The sequence below is a fragment of the Dryas octopetala genome, chromosome 9 (assembly GCF_963921425.1).
Source record: "Dryas octopetala chromosome 9, drDryOcto1.1, whole genome shotgun sequence".
Lineage (NCBI taxonomy): Eukaryota > Viridiplantae > Streptophyta > Magnoliopsida > Rosales > Rosaceae > Dryas > Dryas octopetala.
The window spans coordinates 2,639,469-2,666,983 of record NC_141374.1 but is presented as its reverse complement, the minus strand read 5'-3'; the positions used below and the strand labels follow the sequence as shown (position 1 = coordinate 2,666,983).

General features: G+C 38.1%; 1 pseudogene; it reads right to left on the bottom strand.

The window, feature by feature from the left end:
• Positions 1–1,261: 1,261 nt before the first annotated feature.
• Positions 1,262–8,167, bottom strand: LOC147273170 (protein NCA1-like; annotated as a pseudogene).
• Positions 8,168–27,515: the final 19,348 nt, after the last annotated feature.

Genomic DNA, 27,515 nt, shown 5'->3' with positions numbered 1-27,515 from the left:
AACCTGAAAATACAAAAACAAGACAAGAAACACAAAATATCGAGTTCAAACACTCTAGGTTAAGGAATTAGTATCATAAAGTGATGCAAAATGCACACTCATCAACTCCTTTTTTGATTTATGTTGTCTTTTCAACATAAAAAGCAGGACAGCTCCATGGTAAAGAGCTTTTCCTAATTAATCCTTTGCTTAAGAGATCTTTTATCTCCTTCCTGCAAAGCTCAAGATGATTACTATTCATCTGAATTGGTCTTGCCTTAGTTGGGATCATTGACTCATGAAAGTCAGGTCTATATGGTCAGCTTACCATGTGTTGCTTTCTATTCCACAAGGCATTAGGAAATTCTGAACAAATTTCCTTGATTAAGAGATGTTTTATCTCTTGGATCTATTTTTGGGACTGAAGGGTCTTTAGGATGTCTTCAGTATGCTTATACTCGATTTCTTCCTTTAAGGAAAATATGAACCTTTCCTTACCACTACTACAATAATATAAATAGACAACGGTGAAAAACCGTTGTCTATTTACCCAAAATTCCGTCGTCTAGGCGAGTGACGACTATAGTATATTTAGACAACGGTTTTTAACTGTTGTCTGAGTTAGTACATACAACAGTTATAATTTAAAACTGTTGTATAAAGTCCATCAAAAACCTTGATTTTCGTCCAAACAGTTGTCTCGCAATAGAATACACAACGTTTATAGATATAAAACTATTGTAGTAGCTGATGTCTAACAATAGTTATATGCTATAAACGTTGTCCGATGTATCTTTAAACATCATTTTTTATAAAAACCGTTACATAATTCAGGTTAAATTTGGTAGGAATGTTGTTAGTAGAGGCACTCAACAACAGTCTTGGCTAAAAAATGTTGTTAGTAAAGCATATACACATCTGTTGATAATCTAAAACCGTTGTGTAATTCATATGCCAACAACAGATTTAACTAAAAAATGTTGTTTTAATCACATATACACATCCGTTTATAACCTAAAACCGTTGTGTTATTTCACTATCCACAACTTGTTTTCCTCTAAAACCGTTGTCTAGGTTTGACCAACACAATGGTTATTCAACTAAAATCGTTGTCTAGGTTTGACTAACACAATATTTTTAAATTGACAACTGTTGTTTGTTTGATTCAAAATTTAACAGCTCTGCTTGCATCCAATTGGAATTAAATCTCACTAAATCCCTGCTTGCATCCAATTAAATCCACAACTATGGACAGCTCAAAAAGATCCATGAATTCATTAAATTGGAATTGGAGTTTACAAAGTCATAGCAAACTCATTCACACATCCCTTGCTAATATTAACACCCTAAAAATTAATTGAAAGTAGCTTGATAGCTATACATATAAAAAAAGTACTTGTACAATTACACAAACTATAATGTCACTCAAACACTACAAGGAAACTAAAGATAGAAAAAGACAAAGTAAGAAATGATAGATTATTGGTTGTCTGACTTGTTCTTCTTTCCTGCTCATCTTGCATCATAAAATGACTCCATTTTGAAGTGTCCTTGGCAATTCTAAACTAGCACTTCCTCTCCTCCTCATCTGCAATTCAAAATACATACAAGCGTGTCTATCATTAATCAAGTTTCTTCCAGATCTTCTATAGCTGTATTCAGCATGAAAACCAGATTTTAAACTCAATAAAAGCCATGGCATGGTCTAAGCTAAGTAATCATGCAAAGTCAGCCATATACATACCAAAATAACTGAATTTGCAAGATTAGTCGATAAAATGCCCCTAGCATATATGTACCAAAAATAATGCATGTCTACACAACCTAGTTAGCTTATCACTAGTAGCAAGGCAAATAACAGCCACACATCGAGCTATTGAATACAAAGCTTATTTTGCAACCCTTGTACTTCCTCTCCTCCTCATCTACAATTCAATATACATACAACTTAATTACAATCTAATGGAAGTCAATGTACTTAATCGAAGCTGCAACTTAATTTGCGTACCAAATGAGTAACTCAAGGATAAAAAGATCCTAATAAACTTTAGATGGACCTTAGGGAATGTTTACAAAGATGCAAATTGCTCAACTGATCGAATAGGAGAGTTTTAAAAAAATGAAAAGATTAATGAATTGTTGACTGCCAGCAAATAGATTCATCAAAACATTTCAGATGCAAAGGCAATTAAAACCGTAGAGCGATAAGATAAGATAATATTCTATACTATTTATGTTTTGAAGTGTCTGACCTGGAAGAAAGATCACAGATTCTTCTTTGGCCAGCTTGAAGTGTCTGACCTACAAAAACAAATGAGCTTCTTTTTCAGGGAGGCATTATCAAGGAATACTCATTAAGCTCAGGATATTAGTCAAATGGGTCTGAATATTTAGACTTGAAATATATTAGTCAAGTGATATTAATGAATAGAAAGTGATAGTGATAGCCACAACTTCAGGAAAAAAAAAAAAAAGGCCATCTATAAGCATTTGGTACTTTTATGTTCAAATTACCTCCAACTTCTTTTTTCTTGTCTTATTATAAAAGCAAGAATATTTGAAAGAGGTTAAGAAATAGTATTATGTTACAGCAAAGAAGGCTAAAGGAATCATGAGCTCCCACCCATTAATAACCATGCTGCAAAATTTAATTCATTCAAACAGTGAAGATATTTCTACATTGGAACCACGTACAAAGTACTTTGTTTCTTCCCACATTGGAAGACAGATGAAGAAAACAAACAAGTTCCTCAAGGATGACAGAGTTTTGACACTCTACTCATGAAGCAAAAGCCACTTCAACACAAAAGACATACAACCAAAGCACATTTAAGAAATTAATAATAAAAATAAATAATAAGTTTTTACAACTAAAGCATCCAATAAGGAAGTTATATGCTAATGTCTACTCCCAAGACACTACATACCACAAAATTGCAACGAAGAGTCCTACTTTCCCATTTTTAACCAAACATAAGAAAGTTCATCAACATTAGCATTAATGACATGCAATACATGTGCCCATGCAGCTTTTGAGAATAAGAAGCTTACAGAATGACACTTTTTATATAGAGCTAATGAGGAAAGCATATAATTGGCAGGAGAAGTAGAAATAACTCATGAAAAATGTTTGCAAGGGTACTTAAGGACTTAATTTTTTTTTTTTTTATTCTTCATGAGACTTAACTGCAAGACGTATTGCAACTCCAACTTACCCCACTTTGACCTCAGCTAAGCTTAAGGGCAAACACGTACTGGCAAAAACATTCAAAGACCAAGGAGGGATGCAGTTATTTAGATTCAAGCCATGTCATAGCACACATCTGAATATGTACAATAACAGTTTGGATTAGATGAGTTTTGTTTATGCCCTTATTATATATGTAATTATAAAATGTCTAGAAAATCATTTTCATCTAACAGGTTAGACAAGTGACTGTGGCATAACATTTATAGTAGCTTCACTTTAAATTATTGTTCTGTTATAGTTTAGCATTAGGAGACTCAATCAAGTGAGTCACCAAACTAGACATCCCTTAAACAAAATTTTGCCCAGTCATCACATTATTTCTTTTTTGTCTTTTTCCTTTTATGGCTTGGCAAGATACAAACATGGACCTAACCACACAACATTTACTCACATAACCAGCAAATAAACATACCAAAAGCGAAGTCCACAAATAGACCCTCCCAGATTATACTTCAATTGAATATAACACAATAACTTATTGTTATCAATAGAATAGGTAAGACCACCCACACTATTAAAATAGACCCTCCAGATTAAGATTTAAGGAGACTAATCTACTAACACTATCATATAACTAAGTACTGCCAATTTGAATGGAAGCTTCACTTTAAGTAATGGAATTTCATGTACCTACCATCTAGTTTCGAAGATATTATTTCTGAACCATTGAAACCGATGAACAGCAACACTTACTCTTCCCTGTAAAAGATTGAGAAATGCATTAATCAAACTTAAACTCAAACTCATATTTTTGAGCATGCACAGTCCATGTCATTTTTGAGCCCACACTAACTCAAACTCATATATTTGCAACTCAAATTCAAGATACTTTGACCAAACCACATACTTGCATCAAGGTATAAACTTAAAAGTACAAGTTCAGCTAGCATATTAAAGGGTGAATTGTGATATAACTCACATGATGATCATCCTTGCTTCACTGGATTGCTCTTGTCATTCACTTATTGACATACCAAAACTAAAGTCCACAAATGATGAGCAATTTAAAGATGATATTGGTAGCGAATCAATATTGCAAAAATGATTTGCACAAATTATTTATATTAATAGTCAATACTTAAAGCTTAATGAGAACAAAGAAAATAGATAAATTCACTATCAGCTGCCATGCTAGAAAAAGCAGAAAAGACATACCACACTTTTCAGTACAATATCTTAATGATCAGATACCGAGCTTAGGACATAAAATGAAAATCAATGACAGCCATCAAGCATCAAGTTGTAGTTACACTGTTTTACATTACAAAGTGTAGTAGTGTTTGTATTGTCTCACTAGAATGAATTTCTTGTCCACTGCTTTTTAATTTTACTGTTTGTAGCAATAAAGTTTCTGTTTCTTTTAAAAAAGATTAAATAAAAGTATCAGAAAATGAAGCATCCTGTGTACAAATAGGTAATGCATCTTAATGAGTCCACCCCGTACAAAAAGTCAAATAAAAACAGAAAAAAAATATATTGCTACTTGAATATAGCTTCCAATTGGAATTATATGATAGAATGTAAACAAAAGTCCATCAACTCATTGATATTAATGAGCCAATCAAAATAAGACTTGCATATAATCTACGATACCACACAGTTTTGTTCGTGTATGAGTTGTGCTAGCAAGTGCTAGCCTAAGAACATCAATGTGAGATGGCTTGGCTATATAATTGATTATAGGTATCTCCATTAGTGACTAATCTTCTTTTAAGCATTGTGTCATATTGACTTCTTTTTTTGTCAAGTTGGTGCGCCTCTGTTTTGATTGTATCTTTGGTGTTTTCTGTTTCTGGGTTTCTATTGGTAGTGGGTTCTCTTTCCTTGTAACACTTTGTGTCTTGATTTGTAGACTGAGGGTAGTTTCTTTTGTGGACTGCTGGTCCACTTTTGATTGCAATCTTTTCCCATAAAAAATTGTGTACTCTATTTTATTAAATGAAATAAAATACATATCCTGAGAGCACAGGTTGTGCAATCTGAAAGGTTTTCTTTTTCAAAAAGGAACAGAGATTTTATTAAATGAAAAGTCTGAATTACAAAACTAAAATCGAGCCGTGAACAAGAGGTGCACCATCTAGACAAAGCTACAAAGAAAAAATCTTCAGAACAGCAAAATACAAACTTCTCCTAACTGCCAACATCAAGAATGCAGAAATCAGCTAACAGCAGCAGCCCAATCCGAATTTAGTACGAAGAAAGGACAGTCTAAATTCAGCTGCTACCACTGCTCACAAACAAGCCCAAAACCTCACCCTATCTCGTAAGGACCACTCCACCTCCCCTAACTTTTAATAAAATACTCCAGTGTTTCTAACCAATTCACCGAAAAAACAGCCATAACTCCTCACTTCCTCAAAACTTTAGCCTTCCTTACTTCCTCAAAACTTTAGCCTTCCTTCCTCCCTCAAAAACACAAAGTTTCTCAACTAATAATGATACACAAGGCCGGAATGCCCAACTAATCAAAGCCTCTCCAAAGAGCTTATGCCAAAATCCAAGAGCTATTGGGCAAGAGAGAAATAATTATCAATATTTTCTGCTCCAATTGTACATTGAACACCTACAGAGGGTGATAGGCAGATATTTCTCCTCTTGCGTTGGATAATATTGTAAGTACTGACCCTCCCATGAGCAACTATCCAAGCAAAGATTTTTACTTTTGAAAACCAACAATAGAAAGTCATCCACATTGAGGAAAACATTTACTCCAAATGCATTCAAGATCAATGGTGCTTTCCTTGCAAGCTATCATTTACCTTTTTTAGGTTGAATGGGATAGAATTAGATTCTTAGCTTCTCTTTAGGCATCTTTATCAAAGCATTTTAGAGATCTTCCTTTTAGTATAATTCACAAGAGATTGTGGACCAGTTTTGAGTAAAGTAATATGTTTTCTGTTTGATGATTATAAGTCTTATTCTGATGGAGTTCTTGTCCATCCTTCTTGTTATTTTCCTTTTTTTGCAGTCCTTGCAGCTCCTTGTGATAGCCACAGTCCACCTTATCACTAACATAAAGGATATGAGCATGGTATGAATGTAAATGGGTTTTTTGCAAATAAAATGTCTTCATCTAACAGAGAAACAAAAATTAAAATAAATAAATAAAAACCTAGAAGACTATAAACGAAATTTCAATACCATGCATTATACAGCAGTATTTCAAAACCACATAACAAAATAAGGGGAAAAAGGAGAAAGGAACCACACCTCTGCAATACTGACAGCTTACAGCTTCCCTGCCATATGTAAAAAGGGAAAAAGGGTCAAGATGAAAAGTTTTAAGTAATACAAGTTGTAACATGGCAAGATAATCTCAAAGAATTGGACTTTTAACAAGACTTGCAAGACACAACAGATTGACCATCTATTCACATCACAGAAATTACTCCTCAAACTTCACAAATCTATATTAATGTTCCAAATTCCTCCAATTTTTTATCAACAGGAACCTCAATGTTTTGACAGAGTAACCTATCATTCCGGAGTTCCTTATTTCTTTTCCCCTAAACACCTAGGGCCCGTTTTGTTCGTAGATTAGAAGCTTGGGAATGGAAAAATAATTCCATTCTAATGTCTGGTAAGTGCAAGCATGGGAAAACAATTTCTGGTTCATGGGAAAGTGATGCCCCAAAAGAGGGAAAATGAAACCCTCTTGCTAGCTTGGGTTTGGTTTGTCCTTCCCATGGGAAAGCATTAATGAAATTTTTTCAAGACCATATTACCCCTTTTAATAATTGAAAATATCAATTCTATCCATAACAAACAATTGGCATTCGTTTGTATTTATTATATATAATAAACAGGGGTATAATTGGAAAACTAAACCATTTTTGTTTCCTAATCTTGTACAAACCAAACATGGGAAAGGAAATAAAAATACAATTCCTGGTTACTTTACAAGCATTACCAAACATTATCTTGCATTCCCTTCCTCCTGGAAAATACACAAAGGCTAAGATACATAACCAATCACTAAAATGATTAACCGTCCAAATGCATACCATGAAAAGTAAATCAGTGTAATTTATAAAATACATACATACATATATATATGAGTATATAAAGAGAACGGAGGGAGAGAGAGGGGACAGACCAGCAGTCGCCAAGCATTCCAAGAACAGCTCCTAGCTGAGAGCACAACTCCGGCGTGTTACCCATCGTTTCTAACTGATCTCTGATGTCTTCTGCACATAGACTGAGTCTTGATTTCGCACTTTCTATGTTCTGGGCTCGGAATGCCTACACAGCATACAATAAATGACAGCACCAAAAAGTTAACCCAGCAAAGCAAGAAAAAGGAATGCAATACCAGGAACTCAAATCAAAGGCCATACATACAATACTGACCCTCATGGCTTGTTGCACCAAAAAAGCACCTCTCTCCAAAGAAACGTCTTCATATATAACTGTCTTGTTATTATCATTGTTGCTGTCATTCGCTGAATCTTGTTTATCCTCTGCATTATGAGTCCTCTTGATTCTGGCATGACCTTCGATGAAGCGATCCACCAAACCCTGAAGATTGGAGTCCGCCTCGATCTTTTGAATGTCAGCTCCACACAATGGACAGTCCTTGAATTTTGAAATACAAACTCTAAAACAACAAACCCAATTCAACACAAATGAGCAATTTAGAAAAGAAAAGAAACCCAATTCGAAAAAAAGAACAAAAAAAACAAGTAATCAAGAAAAGAAAAGAAACCCAATACAAAAACAATGAAACTTAAGAAAAATAAAAGAAACCTAATAAAAGAACAATGAAAATTCAGAGTATGGTATGGTTTGCCTGCAAAAGGAATGAGAACAAGGGACTCATTTGGCGGAGTCGAACAAAAGGGCGTGGCATATCTTGCAGCTGAGAGGACCAAGCTTGAATGTCTGAGAATCGTAACCCAAGGGGCATTTTGGGGAAACTGTGGCGGTGTTAAAACCATATCAGATTCCACAGATCTAGTCGCTTTGGTCTGGTCCTATCCGACCCAACCCAGGAACAAGTGTTTTAGAGTTCTTCAAGTCGAAGTGGATAACATAGATTCTCTACCCCATTTTGAGTTTAAGGTGAAAGGGCGAGGGCGAGGTCAGAGAGCGAGGGCGAGGGCGAGGGCGAGGTCGATCGATGGAGGGAAAGGGCGAGGGAGTTTGAGCGGGAGGCTGTGAGAGAGATAGAGAGAGTGAGGAGAATAGAAGAGGAAGTTTGATAGTGAGAGAGAGAGAGGGCAGATCGAGAGGGCAGATTGAGAGGGTTTGAGAGGGAGAGGGAGAGGGAGAAAGAGAGAGAGCGGATCGAGGGAAAGAGAAAGAAGGTTTGTATGTGTGATAAAGGAGGATTAATGAAGATACTGTAGCACCGGTTTTTTTCATTTCCTTTCACATACAAAACGGTCGCAGCTAGTAAGTGTTGTTTAGGCAATTTCATAAACTCTACTCTGCCAAAAACTATTGGATTTCATGCATTCATACAACGGCTTTTTAAAAACTGTTGTGTGTTAAAATTACACAACAGTTTTTAACAAACTGTTGTGTAGGTAGTGTCGTCTATTAACATTATTGTAGTAGTGTACTGCTAATCCTTTCTTTCATAGTATTGATATACTTGACATGGGGTTCTTGTAAGAATTCAAATTTTATGTGAAATCCATCCACTTCTGACTCAATCCCTGTTTCAAAGATTTTCATGGGATAAAGCATATTTAGAAACGGAGTTCATAGAATGCAATTCTGAGATAAATCTCTTACCATTAGAAATGGTGTTTCAAGGCAGATACCATTATTGCATACAGCTGCACTAGACAGTTTGTACTTAATCTGCATTTTTCTTCCATTGGCTGCATTAAGAGACTAAGTAGTTTTAGTAAAGTATTTGGTAGGGACTAAACCTTCACTGAGGCAGTTCAAATCTGCTCCTGAGTCCATTAGGGCTGTAGTTGAGAAACTGTAGCTCTGGTCTACTATGATCGTTACCCTAACAAACCATCTTTGGGTGTAGACTTGGTCTAATTGATTGATAAATTTTAGGTTATTAACCTCATTATCTTCTAAAGGTTCTATGGATTCTAAAGGCTCTTTCATCCTTAATTCTTCTACAAAATTATCCTGAACGTCTTGATCTTCAAATTGTTTAGAGAACTGGGATAATTCTAAGATGTTAATTATGTTTTTAGATCCTTAATCTCTTCCTTAACCTGGTTAACTTCTGCTTTAAGCTTCAAAACCGATGGTTCTTGTAATGGCTTCTCCTTCTTAGAACTACTAATCCTATTTAGGATAGTCTGGTAACTGTACAACTTTGGTTCTGATTTTAGACCCTTTTTTTCTTTTTGGGCTTCTTTACCCTTAACAGTTTCTAAGTATTGTTCTAAATAAATCATTTTTTGATTAGGATCTTCAATCCTATCAATAAGATCAAGTATTAAGTTTTCTTGGGTAGTTAAAACGTTTAGTTCTAAATTTTCAAAACTTTTACATAAGCAGTTATTTTCAGAACTACTGTCTTCTTCTAAAAAGCTATATTCTTCCAATCCTGATATTTCTTCATCAGAAGAATCATCATAAGTTAGAAGAAGTCTATTCAAGCTTTCTTTGAGCTTGTCCTCTATTTGTAGGGCATTAATCTTTTCCTTCATTCGACACTAATTCTTATAGTGTCCTATCTTTCCACAGTTATAGCAGGTTGGAGGTTTCTTTCTTGAAATTCTTTTGCCAGGGGATTCTTTCTTTGGATATTTGGAAGGCTTCCTATAATCCTTTTTAGAATATGACTTATACTCTTGGCCTTTCTTAGACCTATAACCTATTCGTCTTTTAGACCTATAGGGTTTTTCAGTATACTTCTTTTTGGTAGTTCTAGGGATACTAGAAAATCCAAACTACTCACAGAAATCTCCCATTTCTCTACCCCTCGAGCTCCTTTCTTTTTCTAATTGCCTTTTTAGCTTTATATTAGTACATAAAGCTAGACTTTTTGTACATATTTCAGAAGTTATTTCACCATAGATACACATCCCTTGTAAGGGATTTGTCTTCCATACTTAGCTTTCAGTCTATTCCTTACCTTTTCAGCAAACAAGGGAGGTAAACCAGAGATAAACTTCTCTTTCCAGAAATCCTCATGACAATCTAATCTTGTGAAGACTTTTGCCAGAAAAACATCTTTGTACCACCTATATTGAGATAAGGTAGAATACTTAAGGTTCATCAAAACTTCTCTAGACCTATCATGTTGTGAAGAAACATTTCCTACAAAATGTAGAGTAATGGTGTATATTAATGTGTTTACCGCATCACTTTCATCTCCTTCTACATCTATGCCATTTTCTCTTTTAACAACTCTTCTAACTGCTTGCAGTATTGTGGCCTTGGTGTCATCTCCTAAGAAATCCTACCATCCTCTGAGTTGTCCAGAGAACCCTGTAACTATTGATCCTGCAGCCTAACTATCCGAATTTCCTGCAGCCCTAATTGCAACCACATACATCATCATTTGTCTCAGAGAATCTACTAATTGGTACTTTGTTCTTCCATCAATATTCCACTCTACTATGGAATTTGCATCAAATTTGGATATTGGCAAATTCAGATTAAAAAAGAAGAAAGATATAAAACTGCTTTCACAATCCCTTTTGGCCACTACGAATGGAACGTCATGCTATTTGGACTAAAGAATGCCCCCTCAGAATTCCAGATCATGAATGAAATTTTGAATCCATATTCATCTTTTACCATTGTCTATATTGATGATATTCTTGTCTTCTCTGCATCTTTTGAGCAACATGTTCATCATTTAAAAATATTTCAAAAAACTGTGATAGATGCAGGTTTAGTAGTTTCAGCCAAGAAGATGGAAATCTTTCAGATTAAAGTCAGGTTCTTAGGTCATAATATCCATCATGGTACTATTATTCCTATTGACAGGGCAATAGCTTTTGCTGATAAAATTTTAGATGAGTTAAGAGAGAAAACTCAGCTACAAAGGTTTTTAGGAAGCCTAAATTACATAGCTGATTTTTACGAGAACCTAGCCAAGGACAGTAGACTACTGTACCAAAGATTAAAAAAGGATCCTTTTCCTTGGACAGCAGAACATACTAAAGTAGTAAAAAGCTAAAGAGCTTCCTTGTTTAGCAATCCCAATTCTAGAAGCCTTCAAAATTGTTGAAACAGATGCTTCTGAGCAGGGGTATGGAGGTATTCTTAAACAAAAAATTGGTAGTAAAGAACAAATGGTTCGTTATACTTCTGGCGCCTAGAAACCAGCCCAACAGAAGTATTCGACTATTAAAAAATAAATTTTAACAATTGTCCTTTGTATTACTAAATTTAAAAGTGATCTCCTAAACCAGGAGTTTTTAATAAGAGTTGATTGCAAACTAGCTAAGGATGTTTTAACTAAAGATGTTAAGAACATTGCTTCTAAACAAATCTTTGGTTGGTGGCAAGCTATTCTCTCTGCTTTTGATTTTCAAATAGAACATATCAAAGGAGAATCTAACTCTTTGCCTGATTTCCTAACCAGAGAATTTCTACAGGAAAAGAATAAGGAGATCAATATACAAGCAGCTACATTACAACAAGGAACCAAAGAGTTCCACAGAAGTAAAAGATAAGCAAAAGGACACCTTATGTCCCATTCATAGAGCTCTCTCTCTGTCCTATTGAATCTGAGCACATGGATTTACCACCAGAAGAAATTGCCAGGTTATACGTAATAGGTCACCTGCACCCTAAATTTGAGGGTAAAAATATGTTTTTCTTTGAGTCTATCCTTCTGGAGACAGACTCAGTTAGAATTACTCACAATTACAGAAATGATTCTAAAAGAATTATTGGATTTTCGTAAATGCATATCTTAAAGGTATATTCCATAAAGAAATGGGGAGGAAATCCCATGACTAAAAGACGTTTCAGGAATCCAAAATCTTCCCTAATTCTTATAATTATTAAGATTATAAGCATGCTTGGGAAAATGTGTTGTGTATCAAGAATGAGATCTTTTCTCATTCTTGGTTCTTTCAATTTCATATTAAAGATAAGGGTAGCATCCCCAACTGGTTTAAAGCCTGGTATCTTATCTGGGGTCCTTCTATTGATATCCTTCCTTTTGAACTAAAAGATTATTTCTATAAGTTCAGAACTGCCAATTTCTCTTTAGAAGATTACTGGGAAGCCATGTTCTCGTTCTTTTATCTTTATGGCTTGCATGGATCCTAAAATGGGTTTTTACGGTCTCTCCCCCTGATGAGGACGAAGGAATTTACATCCCAGTTCTTAGAACAAATATTTCTGTCAAATGATGGGATAAGTATAATTTTAACCATCTTCTCCCTCCTAGGTTTAAAATTAAAAATGTTTATGAAGCCCTTAATCGTTCTGAAGTGGCTTCAGCTTCTCAACCTTCTCAGGAAGAAAAACCTCCTAAATTAGAAGGTTTGATTGTTCAGCTTAAAGCAGCTAATCCCTCTTTGTCGGCCACTGACCTAAAGCAACAATTGCTGGAAGCTTTTGAAGAAATTGACAAGATGTCTGCCGACACAGACAGTGACAGCCATTTCAATAATGGAGACGACTATGGAGGAATCTTCACCAACTTACAGTAAGATCTATCGTTTAAAGAGACGGACCTACTCCACCGATAAGAGAAGACACGTGTCTCTAAAAGAAAGATGTTGATAAGATTTCCTGGATCAGAAATCTTATCCTTTTCACTGTTTATTGCTTTTCAAAAGTCTATTTAAACGGACCTCACCTGTATTCTGAGGCCTCCGAAGTTTGAGTTCAGTTTTTAATTTTAGACTTGCTTTGAGACAAGAGTTAGAAACTCTACCTCTTTCCTTTCTTTAAGTTGAAGTTTGTACAACTGTTTGGAGGTTCCCTGTTCCAACAGTAACCCTGTAAGCTTTCATGCTTTCATTAATTTCTTTTGTAATATATGTGTGTATTTTCCAATTCTTAATCTGTTTACTAAGTTGCTATATATCATCACTCCCGTTTATAAGCTCAAAAAAGTATAGATTTCTGGGTGTAAGTGGTAATTAGCGTTTTAGACCTATTGAATCACATTTGTTGTTAAGAACGCTGGAAAACATCATTTCGATGCACACTTAGTCTAATTTCATCCAACTTACACCAAACTGCTCTCGGTCAGCAAGAAAGACATGGGGAAACACTTTCTCATGCTAGGATTAGTGTTCTAGACCTATTAAACCACATTTGATCTTAAGAAAGTACGAAAACGTCATTTTGGTGCATACTTGGTCCAAATGGCACCAAAACGTGACTGGTAGGCAAGAAAGACATGGGTAAACAGTTTCTCATGTTAGGATTACCGTTGTAGACCAATTGAACTACATTTGGTGTTAAGAATGCACCAAAATGTAATTTTGGTGCATGCTTAGTCCAATTTCGTCCAAATGGCACCAAAACGTAACCGGTAGGCAAGAAAGACATAGGGAAACACTTTCTCATGTTTGGATTATCGTTCTAGACCTATTGAGCCACATTTGCTGTTAAGAACGCACGAAATCGTAATTTTGGTGCATGCTTGGTCCAATTTCATCTAAATTGCACCAATTGGTCCCGGTTGGCGAGAAAGACATGAGAAAGCAAATTCTCATGTTAGGTTTAGCATTCTAGACCTATTGAATCACATTTGGTATCAAGAACGCAGGAAAACATCATTTTGTTGCAGACTTAATCCAATTTCATCCAAATTGACCAAATTGCTCCCGGTCGGCAAGAAAGACATGGGTAACACTTTTTGATGCAAGAATTAGCGTTCTAGACGTATTAAACCACATTTCGTCTTAAGAAAGCACGAAGAGGCCATTTCTGAGCATACTTTGTCCAAATGGCACCAAAACGTGACTGGTAGGCAAGAAAGAAATGGGTAAACACTTTTTCATGTTAGGTTTAGCGTTCTAAACCTATTGAAGCACATTTGGAGTTAAGAACGCATCAAAACGTTATTTTGGTGCATACTTGATCCAATTTCGTCCAAATGGTACAAAAACATGACCAGTAGGCAAGAAAGACCTGGGGTAACACTTTCTCATATTAGGATTAGCGGTCTACACATATTGAACCACATATGCCGTTAAGAACGCACGAAATCATTATTTTAATACATACTTGGTCAAATTTCGTCCAAATTGTACCAAAACGTGACCGGTAGGCAAGAAAGACATGGGGAAGCACATTCTCATGTTCAGATTAGTGTTCTAGAATTATTGAACCACATTTGGTGTTGAGAACGCTGGAAAACGTCATTTCGGTGCATACTTGGTCCAATTTCGTCCAAATTGTACCAAAACGTGATCAGTAGGCAAGAAAGACATGGACAAAACTTTATCATGTTAGGATTAGCGTTCTATACCTATTGAACCACATTTGGTGTTAAGAATGCACGAAATTGCACGTTTGTTTGGTGCATACTTGGTCCAATTTCGTCCAAATGGCGCCAAAAGTGCTCGATTGGCAAGAAATACATGGGAAGCACTTTCCCATGTTAAAATTAGTATTCTAGACTTATTGAACCACATTCGGTGTTAAGAACGCCAAAAAACGTTATTTCAGTACATACTTGGTCCAATTTAGTCCAAATTGCATCAAAACGTACAAAACGTGACCGGTAGGCAAGAAAGACATAGGGAAGAACATTCTCATGTTAGGATTTGTGTTCTAGACCGATTGAACCACATTTGGTGTTAAGAAGACATCGAAACGTCATTTCGGTGCATATTTGGTCTGGTCCAATTTAGTCCAAATTACATCAAAACGTGACCGGTAGGCAAGAAAGACATAGGGCAAAACATTCTCATGTTAGGATTTATGTTCTAGACCGATTGAACCACATTTGGTGTTAAGAAGACATCGAAACGTCATTTCGGTGCATATTTGGTCCAATTTCGTCCAAATTACACCAAAACGTGACTGGTAGGCAAGAAAGACATGGGGAAGCACATTCTCATGTTCAGATTAGCATTCTAGACCTATTGAACCATGTTGAGTGTCCAATTTGCATCATTTTATGATACTAATTCCCTAACCTAGAGTGCAAGAACTCGATATTTTAGGTCTTGTTAGTTTGTTTTAGTGTTTTGTAGGTTAAATGAAGCAATGATGGAGAAAGAAGCTAAATGAAGCTATTTTGAGCTAAAAATGGAAAAAATGAGAAAAAGAATCTTGAGGGAATCTTCTAGAAGGATCTGGAATCTGGAAGGAATCTTTGAAGAATCTTTTGGGGAATCTTTTAGGTCAAGGTTGACTTTTGGTCAAAGTCAAAGGTCAAAGGTCAAAGTCAATGGTCAACCGTGCCACATCATCACATGACATGGACCACACATGCAGCCCATGCACTAAGGGCCATGCGCATAACCCTAGCCCAAAGGACCAATTAAGGCCATGCGCCTATTGCAAGCCCAAATGGAGGAAGCCCAAGTGGTGCCATTCCAAGGTCCAAGTGTCACGCCCCGAAACCCAGGTACGTAACAGAGGCACCTATCTTGAGAATACCTGAGACTACAACAACCAATCCCCCGGTGTTATAATCCCAAATATCCACAAAATACGTTAAGCCTTTTGGTTTAGTAAAAATGGGTTGGATCAGAGTGCTTGAGTTTGCAGCGGAAAGTTTATTCAGAAATAATTAATTCATAATTAAACCAACCCTCGGAGCTACTATTGTTTAGAGTAACTTCAAAGAAACTATTTATATAGACTCGATAATTCAAAAGTAGACAACCCAAGGACTCAGTGTATATACAAGATATGACCAAGGGTATATAAAGATAGTAAAAGGACACCAAGGACCTGCCCAAGGAAAATATACTGACTAAACAGGAACACAGGAGTTGACAAGCTCGAGACCGCACCACCACCCCTCAATCAAGGCCGTCAAAGTCCACACGCGCAGCACCTGAGAGGGAGAAAAACAACAATGTAGGGGTGAGCATCACATACGTTCATTGCTCCCCCTCAGGGAACTCCCTGCTAGGTTTGAAAAATAGTTTGAGGTAATTTAAAATCAAATGCACAACACAAACCAGTTGTCAAGCTTTGTAAAACGAGTAGCATGCTCATACAATTTTCAAAATACAGTTTTCCGGGCCCAAGTTCAGAATCATACCTATTGACCAGCCGTTAGGGCTAACTACCCTCTCACAAAAAACATAACAAAGTCCTGCAGTCATTTGACTGGGACAGGGTAGCGAAAGTGGCCATTTCATGGTTGTACCGCCTAGACTGGCCTCCCAAGAAGGACAATCGACCAGTCCGTCCGTACAACCCCTCATGAGGTTTTGGGGATCGAAACCCAGGGTCTACCGTAAGGGACCTTTCACTCTCAAGTCAAACACAATAACAATCTCACGAGAATATGCATAACAGTCATCATTCTCATCATCATAAAACCAAGCAGATATGCCAATCAAAAACATGCATCTTTATCACACAGTATTTATTATATAGTACATGCAGGAAATCCACTAGTCAGAGTGTGTTGTCCCCCTACCTAGGGTCCAAAGCTTTTGCCTGTTTTCGAGTACAAATCACAATTTGCCATGTCGCAACGATCTCTTTTAGGTAACTGGAGTTCCTAGTTTGACAACAACTGGTGTTAAAAACGGTCTTCACGTAAATCGATGACCTTGTCTGTTAAGACCAGGTATAATTCAGAGGTTTGGCACTAGCGTAACTGCTAGGCTTCTCTGAATTCTTAATCCGATATGACCTTGCACCCCGAGGCAAACAGTCATGTCAGACAGTGTGGTTTCTATATCTATTTTTAATTTATTGTCGAGGAGGTTGATCAGATATGAACCTACAACGTGACCAGGTCAGTGCATGGGGAAACTGAGGGAGCTCTGGCTCAGTACCCAACGCCTGTATGCTCATGGACTGACCTTAGTCATCACGTTATTTGGTTACCACTGATATGGCCTCAATATTTATTAAGTTCATTTGATAACAACAGTTAAACGGCGTTTCGTCTATAACCACAACTTAAATAACTGCAGATTAAATAAGCTGGGTTAAGGGTATACCTGTTGAAGACTTCCCATGGGCAGAGTCTCGGTACTACTAGACTTGCTAAGTAACAAGATTAAAAGAACCTAATTAACAAGAGATTAATTTAACGAAATTTTAGCAGAAATTCGACAGGGATCAAGAAATTACCTATGGAGCTCAGAAATGATTTTTTAAAAACTTCACCAAAACATAGCCTTCACACTACTAGAATTGAAGAGCTCGTCGCCACGATCGCGTAGGCGAAATCGGATCGTCGATCGGAGCTCCAGAACTCAAGATAAACTCAAAACAAGAGAGAGAAAGGAGGAGAGAGGAGAGATAAGCTCTCTCTTGGGAAGCGTGCGGCTGAAATGTGAGGGATCAGCTGGGGGGTGCGCTGCTATTTATAGCAAGGCTTGACTGAGTCAACTCGGTCAACTCGTTGACTCAGTGGGTGGACTCACCACCAACCGTCGCCACGTGTCAAGTGGAGAGGCTGCCACGTGTCGCGGGCCATGCAGCTGGTTGCACATGCAGCCGTCGGATCAGATGGGCCATGCGAGATCCAACGGCCCAGATCGTGCCACGTGGCGCGATCTGGTATTTCCTATTTTATTTTCTTTTTCCTATATTCCCCAACTTCAAAAATTAATTAAAAATAGCTCGGGACTCAGAAAAATACCCCGAAAAATACTACGGACTCGTATCGACTAGTACTAATTAACTATGAGGTCAAATTACCAATTTGCCCTTTATAAAAATTTCGAAAATTTCAAGCTCCACAACTAAGAAAATTTAGGAAATTTATAAAATAATCTCCCGGACTCGGAATAATACGAGACTTGCACCGTTGGGTTCGTGAGTAAAAGTACTACCTTTTAAAGTTCTAACTTGGGTGAAAACCCTAGTCAAAGTTGGTCAAACAATTTAAAGCTCAAGGTGAAAAAAATTAGATTTTCTAACAAATAAATTTTTTTTTGAAAATACGGAAAAATCACAAAATAAATTTGAAAATTTTCGGGTCTCACACCAAGAGCCCAAGTGTATGCCGCACCCACTCAGCTGATCCAAGACCCAAGGAATGAATCCTTCATGCTCAAGAAAAATCTCACAAGATTCAGTCAAAGATCACAAGGAATCCTAGTTGAAGAAGAAGTCAAAACCCTGGGAAATTGAACTTGAATTTCGACAGTGATTCTGTACCTCTACAGATCAAATCAGGTGCCATGCCATATATGGTTGGAAAGCTACGGATGTTACCTTCGCAGGGAATTTTATGGATTTCGATTATGAGTTGCGTAGCTCAAGATATAGCCGTTTTAATGAAGGTAGCGCAGCAGTTCCGCAAGCTGAAAAGGGAGTTACGCCCAAAAAGAGCCCAAATCAGCCCAAGGCCCACTGTTGAGTGCTCATTTTACACTATTTTATGATACTAACTCCCTAACTCAGAGTGCAAGAACTCGATATTTTGTGTGTTGTTAGTTTGTTTTTGTTTTTATAGGATAAAATGAGCAAAGAAGTGAAAAGGAGCCAAAAGAGCCATTTTTAGACGATTCCTAGTCAAACTAGGAAAAGTGGAGAAATCCTGATCTCACAAGGAAATGCTGAATCTCAGTCAAACTAGGATTCCTAGTCTCACCAGGAAAGATCAAGCTTGAATAAGAAGGAATCATGATGATCAGAAGCCAGAAATGAGAAATCCTAATTGGAGCAGGAAATCCTGTTTCAACTAGGAAACCTAATCCAAGTAGGAAATGGAGTCCTACTGAAGATAGGAATCATGAGGGGCAAAATGGTAATTGTGAAATTCCAAGTGAGATAGAAATCCTAAGTCAACAAGGATTCCTAGGTGGACAAGGAGAAGTGGTCAAAAGTCAAAGTCAACAAGTCAAAGGTTCTAGAAGCTTCTGGAAGACATTGGGCCAAAGCACAAATGGATGAGATGAATTTCAGCCAAGGGATTGGGCTTGGGCCAGGCGTGAAACCCTAAGGAGGGTGCGGCATGGGCTTAAGTGGAACCCTAGGGGCTGGCGCATGGACTTAAGTGATAAGTCATGCAATTGGCGCATGGGCTGAAGGAGATGGACTCAAGTAACTTGCGCATAGGGCTGCTGTATGTGCATTGGGCTTAAGTGAGTATGGCCTTGGTCCATTAGGTTAAGTTACATCAATCCCACATTGGAGAGGAATAGAAAATGCAGCCCCACTTCCCTCTATAAATATATCTCTAAAAATCAGAAAAAGGATTCTGAAGTTCTCTTTCATTTTTCTTTTAATTTTCGCAGCCCTAGCAGCCCCTCTCTTCTCCTCTTGCCGCAAACCCTAGCAGCCACCCTCTCTCATGTTTTTCTTGTGCCGCAGCCACCATCTCCCCCTCTCTCTTTATTTTTCTTTCTTTTCTTGTCTGGCCGAACACTAGCAGCCACTTTATTTTTGTTTCTCTTTTATTTTGTGCTGAACGGAAGAAGAAGGAAGTGAAGCCAAGCAGCAGCCACCAACACCCAGCCGTGCGCGCCACCTTGCCGAGCACCTCAGCCTCCTTGCCGTGGAGCCCAAGGCCGAGCAGCAGCCCATCACGCCACCACCTTGCAGCCGCACCTCCACCCCATCATTCGTGGCTTGATTTCTTTCTCCTTTCCTTTTATTTTAATTGTTTTAATTATGCATTATTTATTTATGGATTTAATTATGTGTAACTGAATCTTGGGCTAGGGCTAGGATGAAGCCCTAGCAATGCTGTTTACTCTCACTATGGATTATTGATATTTTAATTATTTACATGTTGACAAATCTTGGATCTCTGTTTAAATTGAATCTATTTGTTTCGCATCTTTGACTGATCACCTTAGGCTGCATGCATCTAGATATATGTTGTGAAACTAAATAAGCTCGAAAGGATGATAGTTTCAATAGGCAACAAGTGGATATCCTAAGATAATATTCATGAGAAAAGGGATCATAGAGGACATAGTGTACATTAATTTGGAGCTATGCGCTATGTGTTTGTCACTCTCACAGATCGTAATGACTCTTGCATAGGTAACAGCTGCCTTAGCTTAGCACTAGGGAACATGCAAGTTAACTGGCTAAGGAAGGCCCAAGAAGCTCTTAGTTTATGCACAGTAAGGGGAGTAATTGCTAAAAGTAACTAGCCAAACCTTTTAGTAGACGAACTTTATTGACATGTTTATATATTGATTGTTAATATCCATAGTAGAGTGAATGGTATGCTAGTGGTGGATTCTTACCCCTAGTGTTTCTTTATTATTGTTTTATCCAAATTCATTCAGTTGTTATTTTAAAGTTTTGTCATTTATCTGTTAGTTTGTCTAGTCTCAAAAACCAATCAAAACCCCCCATTTGCGTGTGTGAGTTAGAGTTGATTTAATCGAATTTAATTAAGTTAGTGATCATAACACTAGTACAATTCCCTGTGGGATCGACCTCGTATTTGTAAGCTTTGCTACTCCGCGATTCGTGCACTTGCGAGTTAACCTAGAGCTCAGAAAAAGTTATTTAATTTGCTCTAGGAAAACATACAACAAGTTTTTGGCGCCGTTGCCGGGGAATTGTTATTTGTGTTGATTGCTAGTTTAATTAACTTTAGTTAAGTCATTTTAGTTAGGTTTTATTTTCTGTTTTTATTTTTGGTTCTCACTGATTTCTCTTGTTTCTAAGGTACAATGGAAGAATCAAATTCGAAGATCACTCCTCTTTCACGCGTAGAAGGCCAAAAGGTGTTGAGTGCGTACAAGGGAAGGCCGAGACTCAATTGGACACCATTAAGGATGAGGTCGACTCTTGTGTCGGCGAAAGGAAGTGAATCTGAAGAAGCATACGAAGAGGAGAAATCAGAAGAGGAAGTTGAGGAGACTTTGCAGCCGAATGCATCTCAAATGAGAATACCTTTGAGTGATTATTCGTCTCCAACGCTTCTAGCTCAACCTACGTGCATTGTTTACTCTCAAGTGGAAGCTGATTTTGAACTTTCAAGTGGGACAATCAAACTTCTTCCATCATTTCATGGGTTAGAAGGAGAGGATCCCTACGTGCATATCAAGGAATTTCATGCAATAAGCGAGATTGGCAAGCTGAGGGGGTTGAGCGATGATCAAAGGAAGTTAAGGTTATTTCCATTCTCTCTTAAAGATAAAGCTAAACATTGGTTGTTTTCCTTGCAGGTCGCTTCAATTACAACATGGGAGGAACTGGCATCTAAGTTTCTTCTGAGGTTCTATCCAGTTAGCAAGACTATCATCATGAGGAAGCAGATCTTAGGGTTTACACAATCAGAGGACGAAGTGTTTCATGAGAGTTGGGAAAGGTACCAAGAGCTTCTGACTTCGTGTCCACACCATAATTTTGCCCCATGGATGCAGATTGAGTACTTTTATGAGGGTTTATTGGATCAAGATCGTAATATGGTGGATATGACATGTGGAGGAGCACTGAAAAAGAAGACTTTTGAGGAAGCATGGACACTCTTTGACACATTGGCATTGAGTTCACAGCAGTGGAATAGACGGAAAAGAGTGGAAAAGAAATCAGCTATGGAAGCTGAGATGTCTGAGCTTAAGCAGATGATGCAGGTTCTGATGGCAAATCAGGAAGCTAGGCCATCACATGGAGAGTCATGTTTCGAGGTTGACAAAGTTCAAGCTAGACCGAGGGTACAGTCCCCTGTTGAGCAGCGAAGTACTTATTTGGAGGACATGATGGCTGCATTAGCTCAGAGTACAACTTCGATGTCTAATGATACTAAGACATTTATGAATAAGACTGAGGAGCAGTTGAGTGTCACAGCTAAGGCTATCTCGAATTTGGAAGCCCAATTGGAACAAGTGACTTTGACCTTGGACAAAGTGGTAAAGGGTGCACCAATTCAGGATAAGGCCGAAGCAATCACTACTTTGAGAAGTGGGAAAGTGATTGACAACAAAGTGGGCACTACTCAAGATGATACTGCAGGCAATGAGGATGAAGTTGAGATATTAGAGCCTGAACAAGTGGAAAAGTACAAGAGGGATAAAGTTAAGGTTAAGGATGAGGAAGAGGAGGAAAGAAAGAAACAAGAAAAGCACATTGCTACTCGTGCTAGCAAGAAGGCCGAGATTACTTCCTCTATTCCAAGAGCTCCGTTGCCTTTCCCTCAACGTCAAAGGAAGCAGAGTAAGGATGAGCAAGCTAAGGAAATTTTGGAGATGTTTAAGAAAGTGGAAATCAACATTTCTTTGCTTGATGCTATTCAGCAGATTCCTAAATATGCCAAGTTTTTGAAGGAATTGTGCACGCACAAGAGGAAATTCAAAGAGCATGAGCAGGTGTGTCTGAGTGAAGAAGTCAGTGCGGTTTTGCAGAGGAAGCTGCCACCAAAGTTGAAAGACCCTGGCAGTTTTACGATTCCATGTTTGCTTGGGGATCACAAGTTTGAGAAGGCATTGCTGGATTTGGGAGCAAGTATTAATTTGATGCCGTATTCAGTTTTCGCACAGTTGGGCATAGGAGATCTTAAACCTACTAGTGTTACTCTTCAATTGGCAGATCGTTCAGTAAAGGTTCCGAAAGGTGTGGTTGAAGATGTGCTGGTTCGGGTAGCAGATTTGATCATGCCCGCTGATTTCATCATTCTTGAAATGGAGGATACCCCAATTAGAGGGAATGAGCTACCGATCATATTGGGAAGACCGTTCATGGCCACAGCGAACACCAAGATTGATGTGAGTAATGGGAAGTTGACAATGTCTGTACTTGGTGCAATGAAGTATCCAAAGGAGGAGGATGATTGCCTAAGGATTGATAGTTTGGACCCATTGGTTGAGGAAGTGGGCGAAACTAATCTTGCAGAAGATACATTGGAGGTTGCTTTGGGAGCACTCGAGTCTAGTGAGTTGGATGAAAACGTGGAAACAACTCCTACACGTTTGGAGGGCAACCGACCTCTCAGGAATAAGTGGTTCAACCAGTTTGAAATGCTAGTACCCACTAATCAGAAGACGCTTCCTTCTATTGAGCAAGCACCTAAGTTGGAGCTGAAACCGTTACCGGAGCACTTGAAATATGCATTTTTGGGAGAAAATGAGACCTTGCCTGTGATTATTGCAGCTAATTTGAGTGCAGGCGAGGAAGAAAGACTTTTGAGAGTTCTGAAGGAAAATCGGTTGGCATTGGGATGGACCATAGCCGATATCAAGGGAATCTCACCCACAGTATGTATGCATAGGATTCTACTTGAGGAGGAATCTAGGCCTACTCGTGATGCCCAAAGAAGACTGAATCCAACTCTGAAGGAAGTTGTGCGTAATGAGGTAATCAAATTGTTGGATGTTGGTATTATTTATCCTATCAGTGATTCGAAGTGGGTTAGTCCTGTTCAAGTGGTGCCAAAGAAAAGTGGTATTACTGTGGTGAAGAATGAGCAAAATGAGTTGGTTCCCCAAAGGACGCAAACCGGTTGGCGTGTCTGTATTGACTATCGGAAGCTTAACACCGCAACAAGGAAGGATCATTTTCCTTTGCCATTCATTGACCAGATGTTGGAAAGGTTAGCCGGCCATAGTCACTATTGCTTTTCGGATGGGTATAGTGGGTACAATCAGATTGCTATTGCACCCGAGGATCAAGAGAAGACCACGTTCACATGTCCATTTGGTACGTTTGCTTATAGAAGGATGCCATTCGGATTGTGCAATGCGCCTGCAATGTTTCAGAGATGCATGATGTCTATTTTCTCTGACATGGTGGAACGAATCATTGAGGTATTTATGGATGATTTTTCTGTTTTTGGTTCGTCTTTTGATACATGTCTGGATAACATGTCTTTAGTTCTGAAAAGATGTCAAGAAGCCAATTTAGTGCTTAATTGGGAGAAGTGTCACTTCATGGTTCAACAAGGGATAGTATTGGGTCATGTGATTTCAAAAGAGGGCATACAAGTTGATAAGGCCAAGATTGATGTGATACAGAGATTGCCGCCTCCATCGAGTGTTAAGGAAGTAAGAAGTTTCCTAGGCCATGCTGGATTTTATAGGAGATTCATTAAGGACTTTTCTAAGATTTCTAGGCCTTTGTGCACCTTATTGCAAAAAGAGGTGAATTTCGAGTTTAATGAGGATTGCTTGGTTGCATTTAACAAGTTGAAGAAGCTACTCACTTCTGCCCCAATCATTATGCCACCCGATTGGAACTTGCCGTTTGAGCTCATGTGTGATGCAAGTGACTATGCTGTTGGAGCAGTTTTGGGTCAGAGAGTCGATAAGCTGCCACATGTGATCTATTATGCAAGCAGGACTCTGAATGATCCACAGTTGAACTATTCTACTACAGAGAAGGAGTTGCTTGCTGTGATCTTTGCTTTGGAGAAATTTAGAAGTTATTTGATTGGGTCTAAGATCACCATCTACACGGATCATGCCGCTCTCAAGTATCTGCTGAATAAGAAAGACGCCAAGCCGAGGTTGATTAGATGGACTCTATTGCTACAGGAATTTGATATTGAGATCAAGGACAAGAAAGGGTGTGAGAATGTGGTAGCAGACCATTAGAGTAGACTCGTCAATGAGGATCAGTCTGAAGAGGACACACTACCGTTACGAGAGTCATTCCCGGACGAGCAGCTTTTCGCCATTTTGACTACTCCATGGTATGCTGACATAGCGAATTATTTAGCGAGTGGAGTGTTGCCCAATGATCTGACACACTACCAAAGGAAGAAGTTTTTGCATGATGTCAGACAGTATGTGTGGGATGATCCTTATTTGTTCAAATATGGGTCAGATCAGTTGATAAGACGATGTGTACCGGAAATGGAGCAGAGGAATGTCATTGAGATGTGCCATTCTAAAGAATGTGGAGGCCATGGTGGAGGAACTAAGACCGCTTACAAGATTCTTCAGGCAGGTTTCTTTTGGCCCACTATTTTTCATGACTGTCATCAGTTTTACCTCACATGCGATAGATGTCAGAAGATGGGAAATATTTCTGCTCGTGATCAGATGCCGCTGAACTTTATGTTGGAAGTTGAGATCTTTGATGTTTGGGGTATAGATTTCATGGGGCCATTTCCATCTTCTTTTGGATACGAGTACATTCTGGTTGGAGTTGATTATGTGTCTAAGTGGGTGGAAGCTGTCGCTTGTAGGACTAATGATGCTCGAGTGGTCTTGAATTTCCTTAAGACCAATATCTTTGCCCGATTTGGTACCCCGAGAGCAATCATTAGTGATGGGGGGTCGCATTTTTGCAACAAGCTGTTTGAGGCCGTGATGAAGAAATATGGAATAAGGCATAAAGTGGCTACTCCCTACCATCCTCAGACGAGTGGGCAAGTGGAAATTTCGAATCGTGAGATTAAGTTCATTTTGGAAAGAACGGTGCTCGCCAATAGGAAGGATTGGTCTACCAAGCTTAATGATGCATTGTGGGCTTATCGCACCGCTTACAAGACACCCATTGGAATGTCTCCGTTTCGACTGATATATGGGAAAGCTTGTCATTTACCAGTTGAGCTTGAGCATAAGGCATATTGGGCGATTAAGAAGTTCAATTTTGATATTCATGCCGCTGGTGAGAAAAGGAAGTTGCAACTTAGTGAGCTGGAGGAAATACGACATTTCGCATATGAGAATGCTAAGTTGTACAAGGAAAGGACCAAGAGGTACCATGATAAGAAGCTACGTCCGCGAGAATTCTTTGTTGGAGGGAAGGTGTTATTATATGATACAAGATTACGTCTCTTCCCAGGCAAGTTGCGTTCAAGATGGACCGAACCTTATGAGGTGATTAGAGTGTTTCCTTATGGTACAGTTGAAATCAAGAATCCGAAGAATGGGAACATATTTAAGGTCAACGGTCATCGTGTGAAGCCTTTCCTTGAACCTGATTTTGAGCTGAACCAAGAGAAAATTGATTTCTAGTACAAGACTAGGTCTGGCTAAAGACGTGAAACTTAGCGCTTCTTGGGAGGCAACCCAAGGGATGGATGACGACGAGGAGGTGATTTGGTACTTATGCATGGGCGAGCCTTTTCACACCAGCCAAGGTACGTTTTCACCCTCTTTTCGCTCATTTAAGTAGATTTGTTTTATTTATTGTTTTTCCTTTCCTCTGTTTATTATATTGTGCATTACATTTGTCTTTCATTTAACATTGAGGACAATGTTTCTTTTAAGTTTGGGGGTGGGGAATGCATTGCATTTTTGGAATTTTTAAAAAAACAAAAAAAAATTTTTTGAGTCTTTTTGTTTGTTTGGTTGTCTTGAGTCCCCAACTGATTGATTTTATTATGCATGGCTATTATGAGCATGTCTAGCTTGACTATATAGTATGAATTCTTCTATCTCTAGTATTGGTTCATAACATGCTTTACAACTCTATGAAGTGGGCCTTGTTTTCATGAGCTTAAGTGATAACTTACATGACTAGAGATGCATATACTTAATAGAGTAGACTTGTATGACCTAAGTGAACTTTTGAGCCCTGTACTTCAATTCTTGAGTGTTTACATTACTCTAAAAATTTTCGTTTCATATAAAGTCGTTGTGATCTCATTATTCTTTCTTTTGATTAAGTACTTGGAATATAATTGTGAATCAATGAGCTAGAACTTCTCTCTTAATCTATTCAAAGCATGGATATAACTACATGAATCTTAGGAAATGATAGTAGGCCTTGTTTGTTTTAACCCATAGCCTAAAGTCTACCCTATGTTATAACCCTAGTCAAACATTTTGAGCCTAATGACCTTTTCTTTGTTTACCCTTATACCAAACCCTAAGTTTGGGGGAGTTTCACTCCTCTACCCGTTTACCTTACCTATGAATTTGCATGGAGTTGGTGAAAATGTGAGGTTGAAAAGAAATGTCTAGGCGTAGCTTGATGTAAAAGGAAAATGAATTGTGCTTAAGAGTGTTTGTCGTTCCCTTTCAAAAAAAAAAAAAAAAAAAAAAAAAATCAAGAATCAGAAATCAAAGGGAAGGGACGATTTCAAAAGATGGAAGTGGAAAGGTGTTCGAATTTGAGCTATGCGTACAAATTATGCAAAGAATGCCTCTATTGATTTCCTTGTGCAAATCCATAGTCTGTAGCCCTTTGCTCTCCCTTTCATTTCAATACCTTATCCTAACCTAAGCCTCCATTACAACCCACATAAAAGCCCTACTTGATCTTGGGAGAATTGTAGTTCATTATGTGGAGTCTAGATAAAAGGGAAGCTTATGGTTATTGATTCTATTCCAAGTATTTTAATTCCTTCTATTGAGATCAGTGTTTTTGTTTCTTTGTGCCT